Source organism: Callospermophilus lateralis, unplaced genomic scaffold, assembly GCF_048772815.1.
Source record: "Callospermophilus lateralis isolate mCalLat2 unplaced genomic scaffold, mCalLat2.hap1 Scaffold_182, whole genome shotgun sequence".
NCBI lineage: Eukaryota > Metazoa > Chordata > Mammalia > Rodentia > Sciuridae > Callospermophilus > Callospermophilus lateralis.
This window is the reverse complement of record NW_027512854.1, coordinates 1,835,636-1,863,337: the sequence shown is the minus strand read 5'-3', so window position 1 is coordinate 1,863,337 and position 27,702 is coordinate 1,835,636. Positions and strand designations below refer to the sequence as shown.

The 27,702-nt window shown below is 40.9% G+C and overlaps 1 pseudogene; it reads left to right on the top strand.

The window, feature by feature from the left end:
• Positions 1-5,880: 5,880 nt before the first annotated feature.
• On the top strand, positions 5,881-7,288 carry LOC143387795 (cyclin-Y pseudogene; annotated as a pseudogene).
• The last annotated feature ends 20,414 nt before the right edge of the window (positions 7,289-27,702 follow it).

Below are 27,702 nucleotides of genomic sequence, written 5' to 3'. Positions count from 1 at the left end.
CCCTCAGAGCATTCCTTTATTAGAGTTTTGATATTAGAGTCATATAAATGTATTCTCCTCACATTTTTTTACAAAGGAGACACATTCAAACATATTTAGACCCCAGTGACTTCTGGCTTTGCTTCTGACAGTGGAATAGTGAGCTGCAAAGAGTTTTTATAATCATGAAATTTTTGAACACCACCCACCTGTGTTAAGCAGGGGCTGAGAGGGGGCTTGAGAGGGAGAGATGGAGAAGAACCAGGATCTGTCCTGGAGGAATCTGTCAGTCAGATTTTTACTGCTGGGACCAAAATACCTGACAAAGAGGGCAACATTTATTTGGGCTCATGGTTTCAGAGGATTCAGTCCATGGTCACTCCATCATGATGAGGAAGAACATCATAGAGAAAGGGCAGGGGCAGAGTAGGGGAAAGCTGTTTAACTCATGGTAGCAGGAAGCAGAGAGAGAGAGAGAAGCCAGAAACAAGACATCACCATCCCTGTTCTACTTCCTCCAGCCACACCCACCTGCCTATAGTCACTATCTGGAAGCCAATTTAAATTATTAATCTACCAAATAAGATTAATCCACTGGTGATGTGACAGCTCTCGTCATCCCCTCAAAGCCTCACCTCTGAACCTTGCTACATTGGGGGTCCACACTTCCATCACATGGACTTTCTGGGGACATTAAATATCCAAACCATCACAAGGCACTTGCAGCCTACCAGAGGAGATCATAGAGGAAACAACTGGTGACAATGTTGTGCCATATGAAAGGGAAGTGCAAGGTGCTGTGGAGGTTGCAGGAGAGAGAGTTAGCTTTGGGAGGAAGGGGCCGAGAGGGTCAGAGAAGAATACAGGAGAATGAGGCTGTAAAAGAGATAGAAGAAAAGAAATTGGGGAAGAAAAAGAATGTACAGAGGCCCAGTCCAGCAGAAAGAAAAGGACTGGAATATGGGGAGACTTGAGAGTGCTTGGTTAGATGCAAGCAGTCAAGAATGGCTGCAAGGGAGGAGATAGGTGTTAACATGAGATTGGTGGGATGTCAAAGAAAGAAGAGAAGGGACAAGCCATGAGGATCCTCATTCGTTATTCTTGACAGATGCTGCTCATTGTGCTACCCATATCTGTTCTCCCTTTATCCAGTATTCCCTTCTTGCTCTGCCTACAGCCTGTGGGAATAAAGACGATGCATCATACCCCCTTTGCAAATTAGTGTACCTGTATGACTGAATCACAGCCAATGGGGTGTAAATGGAAGGAATGTGTGCAACTTCCAGGAAGGGTCCTTCAAAGGAGGGGCTGTGTCTTTCTCTTCCCCATTCCATTCGCAGGAATGCAAATATGGCTAGAATAGCCTTCTTCTTTTTCTTAAATAGAAAAAAATTTAATTTAATATTCAGCTTGATTAAAATATTTTCCCACGTCTTTATTGGTGCATTATATTTGTACATAATGATGGGATTTAGTGTTACATATTCATACATGCACACACTATAATAATATAATTTGGCCAATATCACTCCCCAGCACTTCCCCCCTTCCTGCCTTGGTCCCTTTCCTCTACTGATCTCCCTTTGATTTTCATGGATCCACCCCACCTTCTTTCCTTTTCCCTCTCTAGCTTCTACTTGTGAGAGAAAACATATGACTCTTGACCTTCCAAGTCTGACTTATTTCACTTAACATAATGGTCTCTAGTTCCAGCCATTTTCCTCCAGATGACATAATTTCATTTTTCTTTATGGCTGAATAAAACTCTGTTGTGTATATATACCACATTTTATTTATTCATTCATCCATTGATGGACACCTAGGCTGGTTCCAGAGTTTGACGATTGTGAATTGTGCTGCTATAAAGTATAATGAAGTATGATGAAGTATGATGACCAGGATAAGAACTGAGGGATACATGCATACCTGTGTTTATAGCAGAGATAGTGCAGAGTGGCTCAAACTCCATCTAAAGTCCCAACTACAACACCTGTGCCAGCCAGGCTCAGGGTCCCAAAGGTCAACTATATGCTGTACAATAATACCAAGAATGCATTTGCCTCATTCCTTCTCATTCTCCCATGAGTACATGGTGGGATTTTCCAGAGACTCCATGATGTGTGATATCTCAGTAGATCAAAGGCAGAAGCAAATATGAGCATCTACCTGTTTTATTTTCATCCAGATATTTAAGAGCTTTTGTGAATATGTCAAATTATGCTCTTCTTCTCATGGAAGTGTTTGAAATTGAAAACCATGTAGTTGTTTGGGTAATGTAAAAGTGACATTCACACTTTGTCTGCCAAGCTGCCAAGCCTATGGGCCCCAGCATAGAAGTGGCTGCTGAGTGGTGGAGTGGTGGAGTGTTGGCCCAGGTGGGTCCTACTGCAAGTGGCAAACACAGCCTGTGGCTTCATGGAGCCTGCCATTCAGATGCAGACTGTCAATGCCCAGGCAAGCCAAGGCACACCAATCTGTCATCCTTTGGATGGACATCTGCTACAGAGGTCCACTCCACACATTGCTACAGTTCCACACTACAACCTCAACCTCCAGCTTCCTGATCTGCTGTGGGAAAATAGAAAATTGGGACTTAAGAACTTACCAATATGTACTTATACATTTTTGGTGAGAATGTAAATTGATGCAACCACTCTGAAAAGCAGTATGGAGATTTCTCAAAACACATGGAATGGAGCCACCATTTGACCCTGCTCTCCCACTCCTCAGTATATACCCAAAGGATTTAAAACCAGCATGCTACAGTGATGCAGCCACATCCTTGTTTATAGCAGCTAAATTCACAAACAGCTAAGCTATGGAACCAGCCTAGGTGTTCTACAATAGGTGAACAGAAAATGTGGTATATGTACATAATGAAGTATTACTCAGCCATAATGAAGAATGGCTTTATGACATTTGCCAGCAAATGGATGGATCAAGAGAAACTATTGTGCTAAGCCAATCCCCCAAAACAAAGGTTGAATGTTTTCTCTGATAGGCAGAAGCTAACCCACAATAAGCGGGGTGCAGTGAGAGAAGAATAGAAGTGTAGTTGATTAGACAATGGGTAATGGAGGGAGGGGATGGGGGACAAGCAAAGCAAAGACAGTGGAATGAATCTGACGTAGTTTTCCCATATGCGTATATGAAACAACACAATGAATCCCACCACCATGTACACATTAGAACGGGATTCTAACTAGAATAAGATATATTTCATTTTGTATAATTATATCAAAATGGATTCTGCTGTCATACTAAAAAGAACCAATAAAAATTTTAAAATATAAAATATGCACAATAAAAACATGAGTTGTTTATGCAATATTTATGGATAGAAAGAAAAGCTAATCAAAAAATGAATTGCTCCCAAATTAATGCATAGAATAAAAATTAAAATACCAACAAGGGTTCTCAAGACACAGAGAAAACTGATGATAGAAATGGAGCCAAGACCATTATGGATAGATTAGCACTAGTGGTTATCAACATTATTTTAAACCTACATATTTTAAAGAAAATGTTTAGATTAGTTAAATTGAAATTTAACTAGAACAAAATAATGCTTATTATTTTTAGTTGTATTATTCTCTGGATTTTCACAAGTATGTATGTTATATGACTACTATGAAAAATAAGAGATAGGAGCATTTGATCACCCTTACGTATTATCGTATGCTACTGTTTAGTTTGCTCCAACCATTCTAAAATCCCTTACAAACCATAATTTGCTTTTTTTTTCAGTATTGACTTTTGCAAAATATCTTAAAAATGGAACCATGAAGTACATATATTTCACATCTACTTTATTTTATGTAGCATAATGTTTCAGGATTTGTCCATGTTATTCCACATACGTTTCTAAATAAGGTTTTGTGTACTGATAAACTTTGTTTAGTCACATGTTTTCTTTCTTTTATTCTTTTTTGGGGGGTGGGGGTGGGGTTCTCTTTTTTTCCCTTTTGGAACAGAGTTTCAAATCCAGGCCTTTGGGAATGTGAGGCAAGCATTTGACACTGAGCTATGAATCAACCTACTATAAGTATGCAAAAAAAAAAAAAAGGCAAAAAACCTGGCCAATTAAATATGTCAATTAAGGTTTCCAAGCCTTAATTAGCATAACTTTGGACCAATAGCACTGGTACTTCTTTCAAACCCTAATTAGCATAAATTTGGACCAATAGCAGTAAACCAAGGACTATATAAACCCCTATCCAAGAACTCGGATGGAGAAAACCTGCTATGTGCCTGGTATTCCAGTGTGAGTGTTCCATTCTGTTTCCTGGTGCACAGTTAATTCTTCAACTTCATGAAATAAGAATTAGAAAGAAGAAGAAGTGGTTGGTGAGCCTCTGGGGTCTGCTGCAACACTGGAGGGCAGGGCCTGCCACTGGGAGAGGCGTGCAGAGGCCTGCAGCTTGCACAGACCCCCACCCGCCTACAGAAGCAGCTGAATTCTATCTCAGAACTCTGGTTTCAAAGATATTGTTTTATGTTAGATAATTAGTAACTATTTCAATTTCTCAACTTTAATTCCTATTAGTGAAAATGCTGAGATTTCCTGATGAGATGAAAAGGTTCTGTAAAGTGGTGTTAGGCCATGAGAATGAAATGGGGTGTGTTTGTGGGGGTTCTCTCCCTTGTCTGAGAGTTGACAGATGTGAAAATGGCAGCTGTGGTGGTGGAAGCAGAAGCAATGGGATGGTGACTGAGAGGGAACTTCTATCATGTCACTGTGCTGGTGACCTGAACCAGCATGGATGGGACCCAGCCATCACTGAAGAAGGGTAGTCTGTGGGCTTTTATTAGAAGTTGTCTAGGTTCTTATTTCACTTGTAGTTTGGTGGGTCATGGGAGTAGAATGACTAGATTCTCCATGATCAATTGGAATTTCATTAGGTCTTAGATTAGAAAGAGGAACCTCTTTCATGTACTCACATAATAGGTGTGTTTATATTTCCTTCACGCATGTACCTTGACATCCAAGAGGCAAGATGTGGGTGGGAGGTGGGGAAATTGAATCTGAAATATTTTGGCATAACTGAAGAGTCATGATATGTTGTACCAAATGGGAGTGGGACAGAAAGTGGGCTTCTTCAGGAAAATGGAACTGGTCACATTGAAATCTGGCAGAGTTCAGGCTCCACTGGCACTGATGAGTCCCTGTGAGATCTAGGTGGTTTTGGACCTAGATCTACAATGGGCGACTACAGGGGAAGTCGCCCATTGCTCTCCTCAGACAGGGCTTACTGTCCCTTCAGAATAAGCACGCTGTCTGAAAAGCAGATGAAAACATAAGTCCAAGAGAAAAGCCAATAGCATGATTGGGTAAAAACTCCGTCCATTTTAAAAGAATACTTGTGGAAATTGCATACATCAGATTTAAAATGTAGTCCCATCTCTCACTGCCCTAGTCCACAGAAATTGCATTGTAGAAAGGAAGGTTTCTTTGATTCATTGCACATAACTTCAGGAAGCTGGCTTTTAAAACACTTGCTCTGGGCCTGAACCGGAACCGCTTGCCGAGGCCGCTGCTGCCGCTGGGGCACCTGGCGCGAAGCGCAGGGGGTGGAGGCGGCCTCCGCGGCGCCACCCGCCATGGCGGCGGAGGGGTGAGCACCGCACGGCGGCCGCAGTCGCGCGCGGACCTGAGCGCTCCTTCGGCGCGGACAGGCTCGGGCATGCGAGCACAGAGGCTGAGGAGAGCCGGTGCCGCCGCCAGCTCGTCGCCGCCGCCCATGGCGAGGCCCCGCTGCCGCCGCCGCTGCTAACCCGGCGGCCGGCGGAGGCTTCCGCCCCCTCCCGCGGCGCGGAGGGCGGGCCTCCCTCCACGCCCCCGCGCCCTGCACGGGGGACTGGGAAGAAGGCGAAAGCAGCAGGAATCGGGGGCAGCTGAAGATGGGGAACACTACCTCGCGCTGCGTGTCGTCCAGCCCCAAGCTCCGGAGGAGTGCCCACTCCAGGCTGGAGTCCCACCGGCCTGACACGGACCTGAGCCATGAGGACACGGGCTGCAACCTGCAGCACATCAGCGACCGGGAGAACATCGACGATTTGAACATGGAATTCAATCCTTCAGATCATCCTCGGGCCAGCACAATATTCCTCAGTAAATCTCAGACAGACGTGAGAGAAAAACGCAAGAGTCTCTTCATTAACCATCATCCTCCTGGACAAATTACAAGGAAATACAGCTCCTGCTCTACTATTTTCCTAGATGATAGCACAGTCAGTCAACCAAATCTCAAGTATATAATTAAATGTGTAGCTCTTGCAATATATTACCACATCAAAAACAGGGACCCAGATGGAAGGATGCTCTTAGATATTTTTTATGAAAACCTTCATCCTCTTTCGAAATCCGAAGTGCCACCAGATTATGACAAACAACCCAGAGCAGAAACAGATCTACCGGTTTGTTCGAACACTGTTTAGTGCTGCTCAGCTGACAGCCGAATGTGCCATTGTCACCCTGGTATACCTTGAAAGACTTTTAACGTATGCAGAAATAGATATCTGTCCGGCCAACTGGAAGCGAATTGTTCTAGGGGCGATCCTTCTGGCCTCCAAGGTGTGGGATGACCAGGCCGTGTGGAATGTGGATTACTGCCAGATCCTGAAAGACATCACGGTGGAGGACATGAATGAGCTACAGCGACAGTTTCTTGAATTGCTCCAGTTCAACATCAACGTCCCTTCCAGTGTATATGCCAAGTATTATTTTGATCTTGGTTCTTTGGCAGAAGCAAATAACCTGAGCTTTCCCTTGGAGCCACTGAGCAGGGAAAGGGCCCACAAGCTTGAGGCTATTTCTCGCCTCTGCGAGGACAAGTACAAGGACCTGAGAAGATCCACGAGGAAGCGGTCAGCAAGTGCTGACAATCTGAATCTGGCGAGGTGGTCCCCAGCCATCATCTCCTAACCATGGATGTCCCCACTGGAGGCCGCACCATCCCTCAGTTTCTCCTTTAGTTTGAGAAAAAATGAACTTGGGGTGGTTTTGTTTTTGTTTTTCCCTTTCCTTTTCTTTTTTAACTCATAGCTCCATCAGGCTGCCTTCATGACCTCCTCCACGCTGTGTGAACTGCACGCAGCAAGGCTTTGAGGAAGCAAGATCAGTATTGTGGAAATCCTGTTTCATGCCTTTCCCCATCATCAACAGCACTTCCTTCGTGGAGGAAACAGACTCTAATCCTGGAGGAGGAAATAAAGGGAAAGGGAAGTCGTGTGGATGCAGGGAAAATGGTTGAATGCCTTGGCTATTTCTTAAGTCTCCCATCTGGTCAGTAGATGAATATGACAAAAAAAAAAAAAAAAAAAAAAAACCACACAGTAGATAGCAGAGTTGGATGTGCATTAAAGACAGGAGTGCCACGTTTATCACCCTCATTTGGATCAGTATGTTCTGTAAGACTTCTTGCATTCCTTCTTGCTGCTTTTTTGGGATTTGGGGGATTTTCATTTGTTTGTTTTTATTCTGTTTTCATTTTGGTCCCACAGAGTAGAGAATATAGTTTGTACCCACCATGGCACAGACATCCAAATAAATAGTACTGGTTTGTTTCTCTCTGCACTACTCTGCAAGCTGACTTTTCTTTGTATTCCCTGCCTAATTCATTCTTCTACTTCCATGTCCATTGTTGCAAGCAATATTATTCTCAATTTTTATATGTTTACTTTAAATCAAAGTTAGTCTATTTGTATAAAATTTTTTAAAAATCTAAAATTTAAAAAAATGGGGTGGGTGGGGTATTCCAGTGGGCAGACCATCGAAGGGAAAATGTTACTATTTACTGAGATATTTTTCACAGAATGATGAATAAAACAACTCAACTTGCAAAAAAAAAAAAAAAACACTTGCTCTAAGCTGGAGGCTGAAGCAACAAGTTGGAAAATGTTGATTTATTCAGTTTCTAATAACCTATTGATATCAAGTGCAATAAAGACAAATCCAGTTAGTCTGGCCTGGAAGGCAGCTCCCCTTGGTGGATGCAGACAAGCTGAGTGAGCACACAGAGCATTTCTTTCTCTTGCAGTTGGGGTAGGGAAGTTGAAGGATGCTCCACCAACATACCAGCCCAGGGATCCAAATGGAGTGGTCAGCCCTCTCATTGACTCTTCAGCCTCTGGAGGCCTCTGGTATTCTCAGGCAAGTCAGTTCCGACCTTGCTTTCAACTCTAGCTTTCAGATGTCCTGGAAGGAAAGATGGGCAATGGGAACTGTGGATCTCAAACCAGGTCTCTAAACTGTTCCACTCTCTGCAGGGTCCTCTCCATTTAGCAATGATGAGATTGTAGATATGTGAGGTTTTTGTTTTGATTTGTTTTGTTGTTTTTTTTTTTTTGGCAAAGAATGTGGTACTGTTATGGAAAGCAGTGTGGATATTCCTCAGAAAACTTGGAATGGAACCACCCTTTGACTCAGCTATCCCACTTCTCTGTTTATACCCAAAGGACTTAAAATCAGGTTATTATAAAATCATCAAGGTTTATAGCAGCTCAATTTTCAACAGCTAAACTATGGACCAACCTAGGTGCCCTTCGACAGATGAAAGGATAAAACAATGTGGTAAAAATATTCCATTATTTTATGTTTATGTATATATATATATATATATATATATATATATATATATATATATATATGATGGAATATTACTCAGCCTTATAGAAGAATGAAATTGTGGTATTTGCCTGTAATGGATGGAGCTGGAGAATATCATGCTAAACGAAATAAGCCAATCCCTCAAAACCAAAAGTCGAATGTTTTAGCTGATGTGCAGATGCTAATTCACAAGGAGGGGGCATCTATGGAAGAATAGAGTAACTTTAGGTAGAGGGGAGTGAAGGAAGGGGAGAAGATATGAGTGTAGGAAGGAGAGTAGAATGAATCAGACATTGTTACCCTATGTGTATACATAACTATGTGACTGGTGACATTCTACATCACGTATAAGCAGAAGAATGAGAAATTATACTCCATTATATAGGATGTATTAAAGTGCATTGTACTGTCATTTACAACTAATTAAGGCAAATTTTGAAAATTTTAAAAAAATAATATTGTACTGTAGGGATTGTTCAAAGTCAGGTTATGTCAGTGAATGGATGTGGAATAAATGGGGATAATATGTCCACTTCAATTGGTTACAAAGAGATTGTGGTCCCCAGGAAAATGCATGCAAGATTAATTGAGCCAAACTGTCTCAACTCAGAGGCTGTTGGGTCCTCCACTCTAGACCAGGGTGTGTGAGGGGCCAAGTCATTGTCATTCATGTATCCCCAAGGATTGGCACACAGGAAACTTTGTATGGTTATTTGCTTATTGAACTCAAGTAGGATTAAAAAAAGACAACAAACATTCATTTGGGTATAATTCCAATAATTTATAGAATAAATGGAAGAAAATGTGCAGAGGACATTTGTACATACTTTACCCAGGTTCACTATTGTTTAATGTCAATTTCTTCATTTTTTCTTTTTCTCTCTTTTTTATTCATAGAATTATTTCTTGTTGTATCTCTTGAGAGTAAGTTGCACACATCACTGCTGTTTACCCTTAAGTCTCTCTGTTTGTTTGCTAACAATAGGAGTATTCTCTGCATACCTGTGTTGTTAACCCCCGTAATTCTAACACTGACCCAGTACTTCATCTACTCGACTACCTGTATTCCAATTGTCTCATTATTCCAAAATATTCTTTATAAAGATTATTTATAATAAGCCATACTTATCCTTTTGCTTCAGAATAGGACCTAGTCCAGGATCAGGTATCACATTTATTGTCACATCTCTTTAGTCTCCCTCTACCTAGAACATTCCTTTTTCTTTTATGACATTGACTTTTTTGTGAATGTAGTCACTAACTCTTCTGTATTGCAGTGGGTACACATTCTGGTTATGGGCTTGACTTTTTCCCGCTATGTCTCCATAAAAATCTGAAAGGCTTAATTAGTGACTGGCTTTTTGTCATGGGATCTTGAACATCACATGCTGTGTCCTGAGAAATAAAATATGTAGGACTGGCAACCAGGGATGAATGTAGAATTGGTAATTTTTTCTTCCTGTTTTGACAACTTTCACATTCTCTTGAGGGGTGAGGATTTTCTATCAAGGGACGTCAGAAAAGAATATTCCTCAATTTAAAGGTATGGCTGCCTCCTGGTCATTTTGGGCTCCTTGAACAGACAAAGGTGTTGCTCTACTGGTGGTGATGATTGACCCTGATTATCATGAAAAGTCAAAGTTTTTGCTACACAATGGGATAGGGAAGATGTCCTAGACCCTTTTTGATACATAACAAAATACCTAAAATTGTATAATTCACAAAAAAAGGAAAATTGTTTCCCACAGTTCTAGAGGTCACAACTTGGAAACGTATGTCCCAATGGCTGTGTCATCCTTTAGCAGATAAGTGGAAGAAAATAAACCACTCTAATGAACCCTTTTCTTTTTATTCATTTTAATTTTATTTTGGTGCTCATAAAAATATTTAAAGAAATCCAGAAAATGTTTCATTGTATTTTTTTATTGATCGATTCTTTTAGTTATACGACAGCAGAATCCATGTTGATATAATTATACAACATGGAATATATATTACTCTCATTAGAGACCCATTGTTATGAACGTACATGCTCATGGGAGTCACTGTATTGTTTTCATATATGTACATGGAAAAATGGTGTCAGATTCACTCCACTGTCTTTCCTTGTCCTCTCCCCACCTTCCCTCCATTCCCTACTGTCTAATCTACAGAACTTCTAGTTTCCCCCTCACCCCCCTCTCCCATTGTGGCTTAGCTTCTATAGATCAGAGAAAATATTTGACCTTGGGTTTTTTTGTTTTTTTTTTTTTTTTTTTGGAACTGGTTTACTTCACTTAGCATAATGGTCTCCAGATCCATCCATTTGCTGGCTAATATCATAGTCATTCTTAATGGCTAAGTAATACCCCATTGTGTATATATGCCACATTTTCTTTATCAATTTATCTGTTGAAGGGCAGCTAGATTGGTTCCATAGCTTAGTTATTGTGAACTGAGCTGCTGTAAACAACCATGTGGCTGCATCACTGTAGTATGCTGGTTTTAAATCCTTTGGAATGTACTGAGGAGTGGGATAACTGGGTCAAATGGTGGTTCCATTCCAATTTTTTAAGGAATTTCCATACTGTTTTCCAGATTGTTTGCACCAATTTGCAGTCCCACCAGCAATGTCTGAGTGAAACTTCTACTATACATCCTTGTGAACACTTAGTGTTACTTGTATTCTTGATAATTGCCATTATGATGGAGTAAGATAGAATCTCAGTGTAGTTTTAATTTGCATTTCTCTAGTTGCTAAAGATGTTGAACAACATTTTTTCACATATATGTTGTCCATTTATATTTCTTCTGTGGAGTGTCTGTTCAGTTCCTTTACCCATTTATTGATTAGGTTAATTTTTTTTGTGCTAACTTTTAAAAATTCTTTCTATATCCTGAAAATTAATGCTCTATCTGAGGTACAAGTGGCAAGTATTTTCTCTTATTTAGCCTCCTATTCACGCTTTTGATTGTTTTCTTTGCTGCAATGAACCTTTTTAGTTTGAGGCCATCTCCTTTATTGATTCTTGATTTTATTTCTTGTGCTATAGGAGTCTTAAGGAAGTCAGTTCTCAAGCTGATACATTGGAGAATTGGGCCTACCATTTCTTTTAGTATGTGAAGGGTTTTTGATCTGATATAAAGGTCCTTGATCCACTTTAAGCTGAGTGTTTTCAAGCCTCTTTTATAAAAGCTCCAATTAATTCATGTAAGTTCATGACCTAAATAAAAAGTCCTCACTTTTTAATACCACCATGAGGAGGAGTATGTTTCAACATGAATTTGGGGAAGACATGATTATTCAGCAGAGGTTCATCTGGAATGTTGGTGTTTCATATCCTTGATTACAGACGGACAAAGGCATTATTCCCAAGGCTCAGATCCCTTTAGAGAAGATCATAATTACCCATCATGAGCAACTGAAGTGCTAACAATGGGTGAAAGGAATCTAGAAAGAGTGTTGCAGGAAGATATTATCTTTCAGATCACCTATAGCATTAAGGTGGTCATACAACACTGTACTACTTGGAAGTGAGGATCTTCTAGTTGCTAGAAGAATCTTCTAGTTAATGTCATTCCCACTTATACTTCCATTGCAAGCATTTTAAACATTTATTTTTATCTGCAAGTCTATACTACTTGGAAGGACACAGTAAACTTAACAAGTTGGAGAGGGGAGTTGAGTTGGTGCCACTCCTGTATCCTTTGGCATTCTTCTACATACCAGTGGATTTAAATATATATATATATATATATATATATATATATATATATATATAGTGGTGCTGAGGAACAAACTCAGTGCCTCATGCATGCAAGGCAAGCACTCAACCACTGAACTACAACCCTAGCTAAACCAGTGGACTTTTTGTGTTAACCTGAAGACTTTTTTTTTTCTTTTCTGGTTTGGGAAACACATTTAATCTGCTTTCTGTGCAGACTAAACGTGTTGGGAGGTTTTGTGGCCCTGGGATGTGGATCTGAACACATGACAGATGGGGAGTTGGTGGGAAAACACTACCATTTTAGCCCTTCACTGTCTTCCCAAGGACCTGTTAGCATCTCCTTGCCCTCAGTGGTAACTGCCTGCTTCGTGGATCCTTTTTTTTTTGGCTTCTTTTTTTTTTATACCTCAGATTTCTAGTTTCATGTCTCTATTTTCAGGCTTCATTTCCTAAACATTTTTCTTTGAAGATCTGCTTCTGGAGACACTTCAAAGTTCTCATGACCATTCAGGGAGGTCCTCCTCCAAGTGAAATATTTTTGCTTAACAATATCCAAATGACTATAACAAAAAAATGTTTTGGAAGTAGTATTCATACAGAAATACACACATTGAAAAGTACACACTCAAGTATTGTCAGCAGGTGAACGCCTAGGTCAAGGTACAGATACTACTAGATTCCAGAAGTGTTTGCATTTGTCCAGCTGTTGTAGATACTATGAAAACATTTTCCATAGTGTTTGTACAAATTCTCATTCTCTTAAGAAGAATGGAAGGGTTTGGCTTGCTCCAAATCTTCATGGCATTTGATAATTGCCTATCCAGTTTGCTTCAGGCATTCTGGTGAGTGTGTGGTATATCACATGGTAGGTTTTAATGTTTCAATTTCCTGATGATCATTTTCAATATGGTTTGCTGCCGTATGATTGTTGTCATTTGGAAATCCTTTTTTGTGGAGTGTTCCCACCTTTTTTTTTTTTTTTTTTTTTAGTCTTTCTATTGGGTTATTTGTCTTTTTCTTGTTCATTAGCAGGAATTCTTGATATATTTGGACTATGTGTCATTCATCAGATAAATCTGTAGTATACCTTCTCTCATTCTGCAAATTATCTTTTTCACTCTATAATTTGAGGACTTTTGATGAACTGGATTTCTTACTTTTAACATAGTCTAATTTATTAATTTTTGTTTATGTTCCATGATTTTGTGTCCTGTTAAGAAATGTTTGCTCCAAAGTCATGAGGGTATTCTCATGTATCTGGATACATAAGGCTTTGTCTGGGCTTTCTTTTGAATTGGTCAGCTTATCTATAGTTGAGTTTATTCTATTTTTAAATGTAGCTTTATAATAGGTATTGACATCTAAACTTATTCAAGATTAACTTTGCTTCTCTTCCCTTTGAACTTCCATAAGAATTTTAGAATCAGCTTGTCATATTTTAAAGAAAAAGTTTTGAGGATTGAGTGGGAATACATTAAATCCAACAATTTCTTAGGGGGGAAAATTGACACATTTATAATATTATGCCCTACAGTCCATGAATATGCTATATACATTGATTTGTTTAGTTTTCACTTATTTTCTCTAGATGATATATTTTTAGTTTTGAGCACAGAGTCCTTGCATACCATGGGCTATTGGAGCTCTAAGTTATTTCAAAGGCAACAAAGAATCAATTGAGAAGTGGACATATTCTAGTGAGTGCAAGTTGAACTGTTTTCAATTAAATCGCCTACCAACAAACTACAAAACTATTACTACAGTAATACTCTGGAGTGAACTTCAATTCCCTCTTCCAAAGGAAAAAAAAAACTGTTGTGTGTTAAATTGTAATCTCCAAAAATAAGGTGAAGTCCAAATCTCATTTAAGTCTGAATGTGAGCTTTGTAGATGAAATCAAGATGAAGTCACACTGAAGTAGGGTGGACCCCAATCCTTTTTGATTCTTATGGGAAAAGGAGAGACCCAGACATACATATGTGCATGCACACTCGTGTGCACACACACACACACACACACACACACACACACAATATCATGTGACAATGGAGGCAGAGATTGGACTTACTGCTTCAGGACAAGGAAAGCCACGGCTTGCTGGCAGCCATTGGGAGCTTGTAGAGAAAATCAAGAGACAGTTTCTCTTTCAGAGCCTCCAGAAGGAGCCCACCTCCAGCCTCTCCATTTCCAACTTCCAGCCTCCTGAGCTGTGAGTCAATAAATGCCTATACTTTTAAGTTGTCCAGCTTATAGTACAAAGTCACAGCAGCCCCAGAAACAGATATAAGGATGATCTACATGCCAAGGAGCTCTTAGGTCTCTACTCTCCTTTGTTTCTTCATATGTTAATCCCCATATCATCCTGTCAATGCTTGGTCTCATCGTTCAGAAAAATGTCACAAATGAAGTAAAGTCTTCATTTCTTTATTTTTGCTTAGGGAGTTTTGAAAGTATGTAATTTTTATCTCTTTATAAAGTTTTTACCTTTCCTGAGCATATGAACACATTTTTTTTATTGAGAAAATTTGGTAAGTATAAAAGAAGTACAGAAATCTTTTCTGGCCTACTCTTCATCTGGCATTCCTTAACTTTTACTGCCAACACAATTCCATGTGATGATGGAAACTAAGGATTCCCCTCCTGTTTAATGCAGAATCTTCATGCATCCTAAGAACTTCCTCTGTCTCTCCCTCCCTTCTTCCCTCTGTCTCAGCAAAAGGGGTAATGTATGAGGGTGTGGTGTGGTGGGTAGTGTATTAGTTGGGGATCAATTGCAGAAAACCAAAACCATTCCAACTAGTTGAAACAGGAAGAGTTGATACAAGACTGCAGGTGACTTATAAAAACATTTGAGAGTCTAGCAGCAGACTCTCCACAAGGCCCTAGAGCCATCCTGCCTCTGCAGAGTGGGGTGCTTGCTGCTTTTCCACAGGATAAATCTGAAGCAGGAAGCTCTGGACTGCAGAGCCATCCTGCCTTTGCCCTGCAAAGTGGATGCTCCCTGCCCTGCCATCTCTCCTCATAACTAGTTCTGCACCTATGTTTGTCAGGGCTGCTTGGTATAATTGAACCTAAAACACACTCAGGACTCTGGATCCAGGAGAGGCAAAAAAATATGATTCTGTGTTTGACATTTGAGGCTTTATAAGCAGAAAGTACATGAAGGAGCAGAAGGAATGTCGAGTGAGCCACCCTGTAGCATCTGCCAGAGGTGGGAGGACATTTCTTTATTTTCATGGCCTTTGACAAGAGTCAGACTCAGAGAGATGTCCCCTTTCCTCAAAACTTCTCTAGTGTTTACCTTTTGGCATGCTATTAAGTTCCGACTACCTCAGTTTGGTTATCTAGCATTCTTAGCTTTTGAGATTTAAGTTCTTTGTGCCTTTCTTTTGCTAATGATGGTTATTCTGGTTTTAAAAGCTCCTGTAACTCATAGGAGCTATTCCTAATCTGTAGGAGAAACTACCAGCAGCTGGTTGGTCTGTCTTTCTGAGGAGTTAGAGGCAAAAGTCAACTCTCTAAATCTCTAAGCACCACGTGCCTCTGCTGTGGCCTTGATTCCTGCAGCTCTGCTATGGGGACAGGGTGCAGCTGTGTCTAGCGATAATGCCACATGGCATTCTGCCTCTGAATCTACCTCTGAGGAGGTCTACATGCTTCTTTCCCCTGGCGACGCTGACTGTCGGGTACTTTTGAAATAGGATCAACAACACAAGCTGTTAATTGGCACCAGCACAGGCTCACACATATGTAATGTGTGTGGTCTAGCTACCTCCTTCCACTATGGCAGCTGGGTTCAAACCTTGCAAGATGGCCCCAGCACAGCCTTTGGCAGCCAAGAGGGTGAAGAAGGTGAGGGTCCTGTCTGATCGGTGGGGCTATAGGGGTGCCCAAACCCAGCAGTCATCTTGCCCTTTCTCTTCAAGTGTGAAAATGTCAGGTGAGCTGAGATGAGCCTGATTTGTGTGACTTTTGTATGAAGAAAGGAATTGGGGTTGCATGTACTTCTGTGACTTGTGGCTCCACACCTTCCCAAAGAACAAGCAGCACTGAGAATTGCTCTGTGCCCTCCTGATCTCTTTGCCATATACAGAATTGCATCTGCAGTGACTCAGATTGTATTTAATCTTGGGAGAAGAAGGGACCAGCATAAGCCTTAGAAACCAGGGTGTGATGGGTTGAGTCACACTGGCTATTCATTTCCAACCTCTCAACCTGGATTTGTTTTTACTACACATATCAAAATCCTTGCAAGAAACAGATGGAATACCGAAACAGAGTAATTGCAGAGAGTTAGTTAAAGGAACTTTAATTATTTTTAAGATGGTAAGAAAGACTTTATTCAAGTCAAAGGGGTTGGGATGCTATTAGAATAGGGTTTTGCAGTAGGTGCTATTAGAATAGGGTTTTGCAGAAAAACCAAACTCAGCTCCATATACAACAAGGAGAAGTGGAGATTTACAATTGAGAAGCAGATTGAGGGGTAGCAAATGGACAATTACTAAGAGTAAACATTAAGGCTAAGGGTTTCTTGCAAGACCCACTCCACCTAGTTCTTGCTGAAAGCTTGCCAAGTAATAAGATATCAAGGGTGGAAAATAAGGAATTTGATCAGATGTCAAGGTATGGATTCTTGCTAATCTGACCCCAAGATTCTTGCTAAAATTAGTGTAAACAATCTTAAAACAGAGCCCAAGTTGGGGGATTTTGAGAATTTAGAGCAATCTGGCTAGAGATTGGTCAGGTAGAGGGTCTTAGTTCTCCCTCTTGTTCAGGAAAAGAAAAGATATTCTTTCCTTTAAATGTTATAAATACATTTTGTGATTTGGTCACCTTGTGTTCATTAAGGAACCTGCTGAAACATCTGTGGCAACTTGGTAGTGCTAGAGGTACTTTAAAGAAGATAATGTTGGGGCTGGGGTAGTGGCTCATGGTATTGCACTTGCCTAGCATATTTGAGGCACTTGGTTCGATTCTCAGCACTGCATATAAATAAATAAAATAAAGGTCCATCAAAAATTTTAAAAAATATTTTTTAAAAAAGAAGGTACTGTTGTACTTTAGTGGACTGTCTTCCAGAGCACTGACTCAGGTATCAGACTCAAATTGGAGTTCCAGTGAATCAGCTAGGAGCAAACACAAAAGCCTTAAAAACGAGCACACTTGGGGTTGGGAGAGAGCAGTCTGGAGATCCAGTGACGAATCTGACCCTATCCAAGTTGAGGTCACCAGTAACTGCTAAAGAAAAAAATACTTATAGAACACTTGATAGATAGTAAGGAAGATCTTATTCAAGAGAGGCTACTACAATGCAGTTTTGTAGTAGGAAAGTAGAATTGGGCTATATTCCAAAAGGGACATTTCATAAAGTATGGGAGGGTTACTAACAAGGGGCAGTGAAGTACCCTTCAGTGAACTGAGGCTATTACTTCCCATGGAGGGACCAACTAAGTCATAAAGCAGAGGGCAAGGGAGCCCACAACATTCTACATGGGTCAGATGCCTGGAATATCAGTTAAGGGCAGAAAGTGATGTGAAGAAACAAGTAGAAAATCAAGAGCAACTATGGTTGGAATGAATGTACTCCACTATGTGTGGGCACAAAAAAAATGTCTCATTGTTTATTTTTCTAAATAAAGGTGAAATGGGCTCTAGAAACATTTTACCATAGCAGACATGCCCCCCCCCCCACTCACACACATAGATAGAGTCCTCCTACTCAACAAAAATACTGGGTCTTCCATGAGTATGGGAAAAATTGGAAGGGGTTTTTCCTTGGCACACAGGGGTCACTATCTGTAGTGGAAGTCTTTTTTTCCCCCAGCATGGCCCTTTTAGTAAACAGCCCTTTGTGTTTATTTGGGAAGGACTCCTCCAGGTTCATGTAGATTGGTGGGTTGTCATTTAAATCATCTTCCTTTTTGTCAATGGGTAGGCAAAAAACCTGTGCCCGTGAGGTCCTCACAGAGACCTTGCTCTGACCACAGGCTTGCCAGAGAACACCCTTACTGCAGCTCATAATGCTCTGGGCTTAGTGTCCAGCCTCCCTGCCATTTGTCTCCAGGGAACACATGGGAACAGAGGCCAAGTCCCCACCACACCTGGAACCACTCACCCTTTTCCTCCTTCCTGTCTTCAGGAGTCCCTACTGTCTTCTAAAAAGGTCAGTGCCTTCTCTTCTGAACCTCAGAGCTCTCCTGTTCCTGAAGGAGTAATTTCTTCTCTTGGTAGCCTGTACTTTTGAAAGCAGACTCGTGAATTCCTGCCAGTCTAAGAAAGCCATGACTTCTAGGGCTCAAAGGCTTTGGACTGTCTTCTTAAATCATGGAGTGCTGGGAAAATACATCATTCTGCTGTGAAAAGACTTTAGCACAAGAAGAAAAAAAAATCAAAATATAATTAATTTCCCAACTAGATTACCCTTCAATGTGCCTTTCCATATCTCTTGACAGAAGAAATCTAAACCTAGAAACAATACATAGGAGTACATGGGGTAACTTTTCCCCCTCCAATTACATTATGACATCTATGTATCTCTGTCTATATCGTGGATGTAATTTACTGCTAAGCTATAAGGGGTTTCTGATTTTGCAAATAAATTTTATTTGTCCATATCTGAATATATTCATTAGCTCTAAAGACATTTCTCTTGGAAGTATTTGCAAAATGAATAAAATCATGTCTACAACAAACAAATCCCTACTAACTCATTGGCATTGACCTTTAATAATCTTAATCAACATAATTGAGTCAAAATAATTAAGACTAAAACTCCTGATTTTGCTCTGACTTCCCTCAGTGTACCATCTGTTATCACTCCCGCCCCTGGCTGCAGAGTCCTCCCTGTTCCCTCCCCGCCCTTTACGTGGGCCTCTCTCTTTGGCTGAGTAACCTCTGTCTGATCAGTCTTTGCCCTTCCACCACTTCCAGGTTCAAGTTATGTCTAACCACTTGGGAGATATTTTCTAAGACTGATTACAATTTGCCCTTATACAGTAGGAATACATGTGATAAATCCAACTACATGTTGATCCTTCCACTGGTGTGTATTTGTTTTCCTGACTGTATCCCTATCTGCCATGCATCATCTATTCATCCTCTCTGTGCTTGTGTAAGTATAGGATGTGTTCAAGTGCTAAACCCTAAGTAGGAGTAAACACCCAGGTTTATGTGAACAGAAGACCCTTCTCAATGGGAAGAAAATTCTTTGCACTTCATATGCCAGTTTATGTTTACAAATTTGGAGCCAACAAGACTGGGAACATACATGATAACATAATGGTAATGGATTAGTATTCTACAGTGACACAGGAATCATGAGTGTACAAAGGGACACAATGCCAAAAGTAAGTAAAGTTGATCTAGGAAGAACTTAGTGTGGGAAGAAGTTAATGATTCTGATAGGTTGGAAGATTGAGAAATTCTTCAGTTTCTGACAATTCATATTAGTGTTATGAGAAAACAAAAAATACCATATTGGGATTTATGATGATTAATCATAAGATGTCAGTTTCCACATAAAAGAAGAGAGATTTTCAATTGTGTTTATGTTATATGTCCTAGGAAACAAAGTGATTTCATTTCTATTCCCTTTCACCTTCCCCACACGGTTGTTGGGACATGCAATTGTCTCCTTTGCATGGGTGTAGACTGTTTCCTGTACCTGGAATCACCCACCACTATCACCCACCTCTCCCACCTTCACACTCACCAAACTTCTTCAAAATGTCTCTAACTCCAGTGCCACTTGAGGGTCCCTGAATCACTCACCTGTGCTCTATGGTACCTCAACTATTTCTTTGCTTTAACATTGACCTCACTGTATTGGAATTGTTTGTTTGTTTGGTGACCTTTTCAACTGGATCCTCAGCACTGACCCCAATGCCTCTGACTGACATCCTCCATAAACAGTTTTAAAAGTAATGAAGAAGAGGGAAGAGGAAGACAAAGACTGGAAAGGACAGGGAAGAAGGGAAGAAAGCTAGAGCTTTCTCCTTGAAGAGAAAAGCCAGTCAAAAGTGTCAAAAAATTAAGATTTACTTAAGTTTTTTCACATATTTTACTTGAAAAAGCTCAGATTACTGATTGCCCTGTCCAGACACTATTCTGAATTTAGAGCATTCTTTGCCAGAAAAATAAGAACAATAATAATAATCATATTGCAGAAGAGAAGGTGTACTTCCTAGGCCCTCAGCTCCACACCTGTCCTGCCCTTGATGCTTCAAGCCTTTGGAGTGGGGATTCAAAAGGCTGCCTGCTCCTGTACTCATGGAGAATGCAGAGAAAACAAATAGCTGCTGACACAGGTAATGTTCATGTTTTCCAATTGTAGCTGCATATGGCGTGAGTTGTAATGGCCTTGCGTAAAGCATTCCTGGCCAGTATTAATGACCAAATAGGTTAATGACCAATGACTCAACCTCAGGCCATGCACACATTCTCTTGTTCATTAATTCCTGGGAAATGACCTCAGCCATGTTCATTACAGCTCAATTATACTCACACTCCTCAGAGGAGAAGAAAGCATTTTAGTCTTAATAACAAGCTATATTCCTTCTTGTACCTTGATACATGGGCAATAGAGACACAAAAACAAGTTACTAGTCCAAATACCAAGCGAGTAAAGGAAGTGACACTATTGCTTTATCAGCTTCTATCCATCAATGAGAACTAAACCCAGGGAATTTAGAGGTCACTGAGCAAGCAAAGAAGGGCTTTCCTCATGATTCATTCACACATTGGTGTTATCTGAAGGCACAGCAGGGCACAAAACACATGTGACCTCCAAATGTTCAGAATATGGATGAAGATCTGAAAAAAAATTGACATCTCCAATATCCACCTATCATTCAATCAATATTAATAAAATCTTTCTTCAAAGCCAGGCCCCATAGACAGATCCTGAGTAATGCAAAAAGTAAAAGACCCCTCAAGGAGCAGGAAATCAAGATACACAGAGTGCACACAGGTCATGGAAATTTTAGACATGACATAATTGGCCACTTTCATCCAGAGGTGGTCTAAATCATCTCCCCTTGAAAATGGCATTAGTGACAAATGGCCTTAGTGAGCAAATCTGTGTGACTTCTGAGGCTGCAACACAGAATTCATTCAGCTCTGCCCTGCTAGCTCAGATGCTCAGTTTTGGACCCTGTGCCGCTGTGTCCATTCAGCTACCTGGAAGCAGCCACATTCTAAGGGAGCCCAGGCTACATAAAGAAGCCCTAATCAGTGCCACAGTCAACAGAACCACCTGTGGTCCAGGAGATGGCAGTGTCCACCCTCAGACATGAACAAAGGTGCCTCCAGAAGATTTCAGACTCCAGCTGCCAAGTCACCCCAGCCCCTGACTGTTCTAGCTGAGTCTTCAGTTTTGGTCAGGGAAAATCCTTCACCTCTGTGTCCTGCTGGAGTTCCTGAAGGACAGCTTGGCAAGCATGACTAGACAGTTCTGAAGTCACCAAGTGTGTGTGTGGTGGGGGAGTGGGGAGGTATTCAACAATAGAAATGGCACCTCTCTCCCCCGCCTCCCCTGCATCACACACACACACACACAGAGAGAGAGAGAGAGAGAGAGAGAGAGAGAGAGAGAGAGAGAGAGAGAGAGACATACAGCTACTTTGTGACATTCAGTAATAGTTCTTACATATATGTTCCTAGCTCAATGTTGCCCTAAAGAGATCTGTGAGAAAGTGCTGCCATCTAATGGAACAGCATTTAGCTGCATCTGGGAAAAAAATAAAAACAAAAAAACTCTCACACAGCTTCAATGAGGCGATGTGGTACATTCAATGTGAGGTAAATTAATTCCAATGCTAAGGTGACCTTGATCTTGAAAGAATGCCATCTTATAATATAAGGTCATAGAACTTCTTTTTAACCAGGTCTATTGAAAGGTTTGGCCTCTGTACTTTCCTCTCTCCAGTCTCTCTTAGGGATTTCTGTGCACCTACTATCACTCCTGGATCTGTCTCTACCACAAATCTAATCTTGTACCTGACTCATCCTATATCCCCAACTGCCCCTCAGCATCTCTGCTGGCAAATCCCATTGTAACCTCAGGACCTTTGACTTGGAGGTGCTAAGTGAACCACAACCTATTCTTCTTCAAATTGTGTTTCCCACCCCTCTGTTGTCATGTATGTGACACTCCCTACAAACAGGGCTGCCAGTGCTCTGAAGTCCCCAGACTCCTCCTTCCAGTACATGGTCACCCATCACCAATCCATCACAAAGTCCTGATGAGTCTCCCCTCAGAATGTTGCTAGAAATCATTCCTCCCCTCTCATTTCACTGCCACATCCAGCCTGCCTTGTCCCAGCCCCTGATACAATTTACTCTATGCTACCTTTTCCGCTCTGGTCTCCCCAGCACACCTTGCATTCACTTCCAGATTGAACTTCCCAAGCCCTATGTCCATTACTTCAGTCTCTTCCAAGAAGAGAGTCTCCCAAGTGCTGTGGCTCCAAGCCAGTTTCTTGCAAGAGAATTGCAAATGCAATGTTCTCTCTCTTCTGGTCCCAACCACTGAGCCAGTATCAGTCCTCCACAACCCTGATCCTGAATCCTCGCCTTGACTCAGTCCAGCCCCTCTCCCTCCACACTCTCTTCTCTGCCCTCTCCCATCTCAGAAGTTCTTTCTCCTCTTCCCAATTTTAATTATATGCACTCTTCAAAATGGCTCCATGTCATTTTCCTCTAAACTCTCTTGATTGGATCTCTAGATCTCACTCCTCTGGATTCCTCCCTACACATTGTTAGAGCCATACACTTTGATGTGGGACCATTTTCTGTTGTATGTTATTTCCTAAAAGCTTACCATTAATTCTTCCCTGATGAGATGTGAGTGCTGAGGCAAGGTCTGTGATCTGTGCTTACCTGAAATTCCTCCCAGAGCCAGGAAGTGATAAATCAACAGCTGACTTTGCAAATATACCGAGTACAGTGCAAAGTGCTGAACTCCTTCCTGCCCCAGGGCCTTTACCCTGGTGGAATGCCCAACCCAGGACTCTTCACCACTGATTTCTTCTTGTCATTCACCTTGCAGCTGAAATGTTGTCTCCCCAGGAAAGCCTTCCTCCACCCTCTGCCCTAAAGCTGTCATCCAAACACCACCTGCTGCTAATCATGGTTTTTAACTCACCATGGGGAACCCATCACTCCCTGATCATTCTTTTAGTTATTTTCAATGTGATTATTTTTCTGTTGTTTTTTTCCCCAAGAAGAACCTAAGCTTGAAGAAAACTAAAGCCATATCAGTCTTTTTCACCACTGTATCCCTCACATCAGAACAGTGTCCAGAAGATAGTAGGTGTTCAATGAGTATGTGTTGAGTGAATGATGGAGACATATTTATAAAGAAAAGGAGACAGACATGTTAAATATCACATAACAATAAGTGAACTTATGTATATTTATGTGTCTATCCATCTGTATATACACAAATAAATACAAGCATATATATTCATATGAAATGAAAGAGAAAGTGAAGAGGAAGACAAGAAAAAAGAACAATCCAGACAGAGAAAAGAACACACTTCAGACAGACGTATGCAGATTTGAGGCGGTGTATCATTCGTAGGAAATAGAAATAGTTACACACTGCATTTTGGTCAACAACAGACCACATGAATGATGGCTCCACAAGATTATAACAGAGGCAAAATTTTCCTGTTCCTGGTGACATCACAGCAACCCTAATACTCACCTGCCTGTGCAAATGCTGGGGTAAACACACCTACTGTGCAGCCAGCTGGTTAAAAGTTTAGTGTGCACAAGTTTATAATGCATAGCATTTGAATATGATAAAAATGACTGAATCATTTGTTTATGTATTTGCTATACTACACTTTATCATGTTTATTTTAGTGTGCTCCTACTTATTGTAAAAAGAATTTTTTTTTACATGCAGCCTGATCCATGTCACATTGACCAGGTCTCAGGAGAGCATCAAGAGGCCACGTGGAGAAATCTACCCACACTGTCCCAGTGTGTGTTATTGCACCCCGTGGTGTCCGTACAATGATGAAATCACCTACAATGCACTTCTCTGAATGAATCTCTGTCATTAAACATGAGTGTACTTCAATACTGCCAAAGTTGGGACCAGAAGAGAGAGGACATTTTGAGGGGTAGAGGAGGGATTGATGTGGGACATGAGGCTGGGCAAGTGGACAAAGGCCAGGTCTTCAAGAGAGAAATATAAAATATTAAAAACCTGAGTCTTATCCCTTTTATGATCAGGTGTCATTGGATATTTCAGTTAGAGAACTTAGATCTTCTCTTTATAATTCCCTCTGGGAAAAGCAGTGAGGACAGACAATAGTGCAAAGAGACCAGAATCAGGAAGAGAGGTGAGCAGCTCTGCAGGGAGCCCAGATGGAAGAGGTTCTGGGCATGAAATTCAAGGTAGGGGAGGTATTGAGTAGGAGGTGGCTGGTGAGAGCAAAATGGAGGAAGCAGAAGCAGCATAGGCTTCCACTGGACCAGGTGGATGAGAGAGAGCAAAAATCAAAGATGAGTCCCAGGGGACAGGCAAAACCATGCTACCATCTCCCAAGGCAAGGTTTATGGACCAGGGAGAAGATAAGAAATCTTCTCTGGGGGGAAGTGAGTTTGGGGTACCAATGGGATAATAAGAGGGGCAAATCTATTAAGTGTTTGGATTTGCAGTTGGACCTTGTCAGAGACACAATTTGGGCACCACTGCTGTTCAGATGATCCTTAAAACCACTGATGTACATGACTTTCCTTGAGGAGATGAACTGGGTCTGCCACTCAGAAACTGCTTCCCAAGTCTAGGCTGTGAGACTGAGTTTGAACCCAGGTTGTAAAGAGCATTCATTCATTTCAAGGCAGTCTGAGCTGCAAACCAAATTTACCTTGACTTTGGAGTTCAGTCTCCTCACTAGATGTGTACCACCTGGTCTCAGTCAGGCACACTACCAGGACCTTTGATTACCACCAGGCTAAACTATATGTTTCATTAGGCTTCATATGCTGGCATAAAATTCAAGGAGAAACTGCTATCTCTACCTGCAATGTGCGGTTTCCAAACCACTACTAAGCTTCAGAAAGCAGCCATGCAATTAATTCTTAGCAGAGATGCACTAATAGCTGTCCATCATGGGTAGCAGGCCTGAACGGCATACATTTTACATTTGCCAGAGAGAACATATTGTCGTCCATATTTTAATTATCTCTCTTCAAAGGATTAGAAAATTTTGTAAGTTATTTAAGGCGGAAATGTAATTTAAATTTGTTCATGACTGGAATGGTTCACATGACCCTAGGAACATCTGCTTTTTAAAAATAATTGGCTGTTTATCCAGTGATGGTTATTTATTGCCCAGAGACTGGGACACCAAAAGACAGAGTTGGGCAACTTCTTTTTTGTTTTATGTTGAGTTTGGCTCTCATGCAGGAGTTCAATGAGAAAAATTTGGAATAAATGGTCATTTCTGTCATTTTAAGACAAAGCAAGCAACTATTAATACTAACTATGAATTTGCATCAGGCCAAAAAACAGTGCCAAACACTGCATGCATGTCTCATTGAATTAGCCCAAATCTTATGGGGTAGCTCTTCTTGTCTCATTTTACAGATAGTGAGACTTGTTCAACCTAGCATAAAATATTCAGACAATTAAATTTTTTCAGTTATATTTATTTTGAGAGAACTAAACCCATGCTTTCTCCATGATTAGTTTCATAATAGTCCTACAATGGTACATAAGGTGCAGAACACTGTAATAACAATCTAATATCTTTCCCTTGTATTTTTATGCTTCCCCCTTTTTAGTCAAATAGCTCTTCTCATTCAGGAGTATGCCCTTTCCACTCCATAGGATACCAGGTGGGGTATCAGCTAACCGATTCACCTACTTCCTCCCCATAGGTCTGGGCACAGGTGCTAACCTGCTTGGTCAGAAATCCCTATCCCTGAAACCAAGAATTGGCCCAGGACAAGTCTGTTACCCAAGAGAGACAGAAAGAGCTTGTGAATAGTGTCATTGTCAAGAGCCATCCATGGACTATGAATGGAACTTTCCAGCATTGGAGCCAGCATTGGGATAGATCTGGTGTTTGGGAACTTATAATGGCAATCCCATTATTAAGACCACCCTTTGCATATGAACTTGCTCTGCTCAAAAAGGTCTCAACACAGCTCCAAAAATGGGGTGACCAACTGCAGCCATATAGCCACACAGTCTCTCAAAGATGGATGTATCCTGCCAAGATGCTAATCAACCTGTTGACTGCAAGACATTATGAAGCAAGACTCTGCCCCTGAAATCTTATCCCTGACTTTGATGTACCCCCTTAAATAAACCACCGGAGCCATTTTTAAACTGTTCAGCTCCACTTTCTGTGTGGGCTGGACCTATCAGATGCTCTGCATTAAAAACCTATTCTCTGACTCTGTTGCTTATTTCTTCATTAATTATTTCAGACTTTAATTCTCTCATGTGACCACACCCTCTTGGGAAGGAAAAATTACCCCTGGCAAGATGCTGGCCGCTTCATGATAACACATGAGGAGAGTCCTGCTTATTGACCTGCCTTCACCAGTTCTGAGGACAAGTGATACCCTAGAATGTTTTTTGGGGAAAGAATATGCCAGAGACTAATGTCAACACAGCAACACAGAGAAAAGCAGAGTCAAGGGGCAGCAGAGCCAAAGAGACAGTTCTGACACTGCCATTCAAGGTCTGCAATCCAGCCTCCCCTGGGACTCCCCATCTATGTGGGTCATAAGTTTCCCTTTTTGCCAATGCTGGTAATTTGAGTCAGTCTCTGTTGCTTAGACCCACAGAAACAGATATTTCAGAATGAAAAATGCTAAAGATCTACAAAACATGGTCTGAAAGAGTTATGGTCATTGACTTCACACTTCATCCACTGAAAGAGATACATTGGTACATTAGACATTAACTAAAAAAAAACTAGCAATGAAATGATTTCAGATATACCCATTGGAAAACAACAATTTATAAAATGATTATAGAATTTTAGGAAGATTTTAGCTACTGAATGCAATATAATGATGACATAATGACATAACCAGTTCCCAGAAACTTTCTTACAGTTAACTTGCTTTAGACAAATCACAAAGACAAATGACACTAAGAATCAGTTCTACCCTCTACCCAAACATCCAGGGCCTCTGCCCTAGGGCAAATACTAAGATGACTCTCCTCTGAATACAATCTTATAGATAGCTACACCCTGGGTTACCATATCATTATTATCCTCTAAATCTCCATAGTTTATAATAACAATTTTTTTTCAAATTTATGAATTAATCATTATGAAATGCAGGGGAAGCATCTCATATTCTGCACAATTTGTCTGAGGCATCTTGGGCCATTAACTTCTCTGGATCCAAGTTCATCATGTAACAAGATGA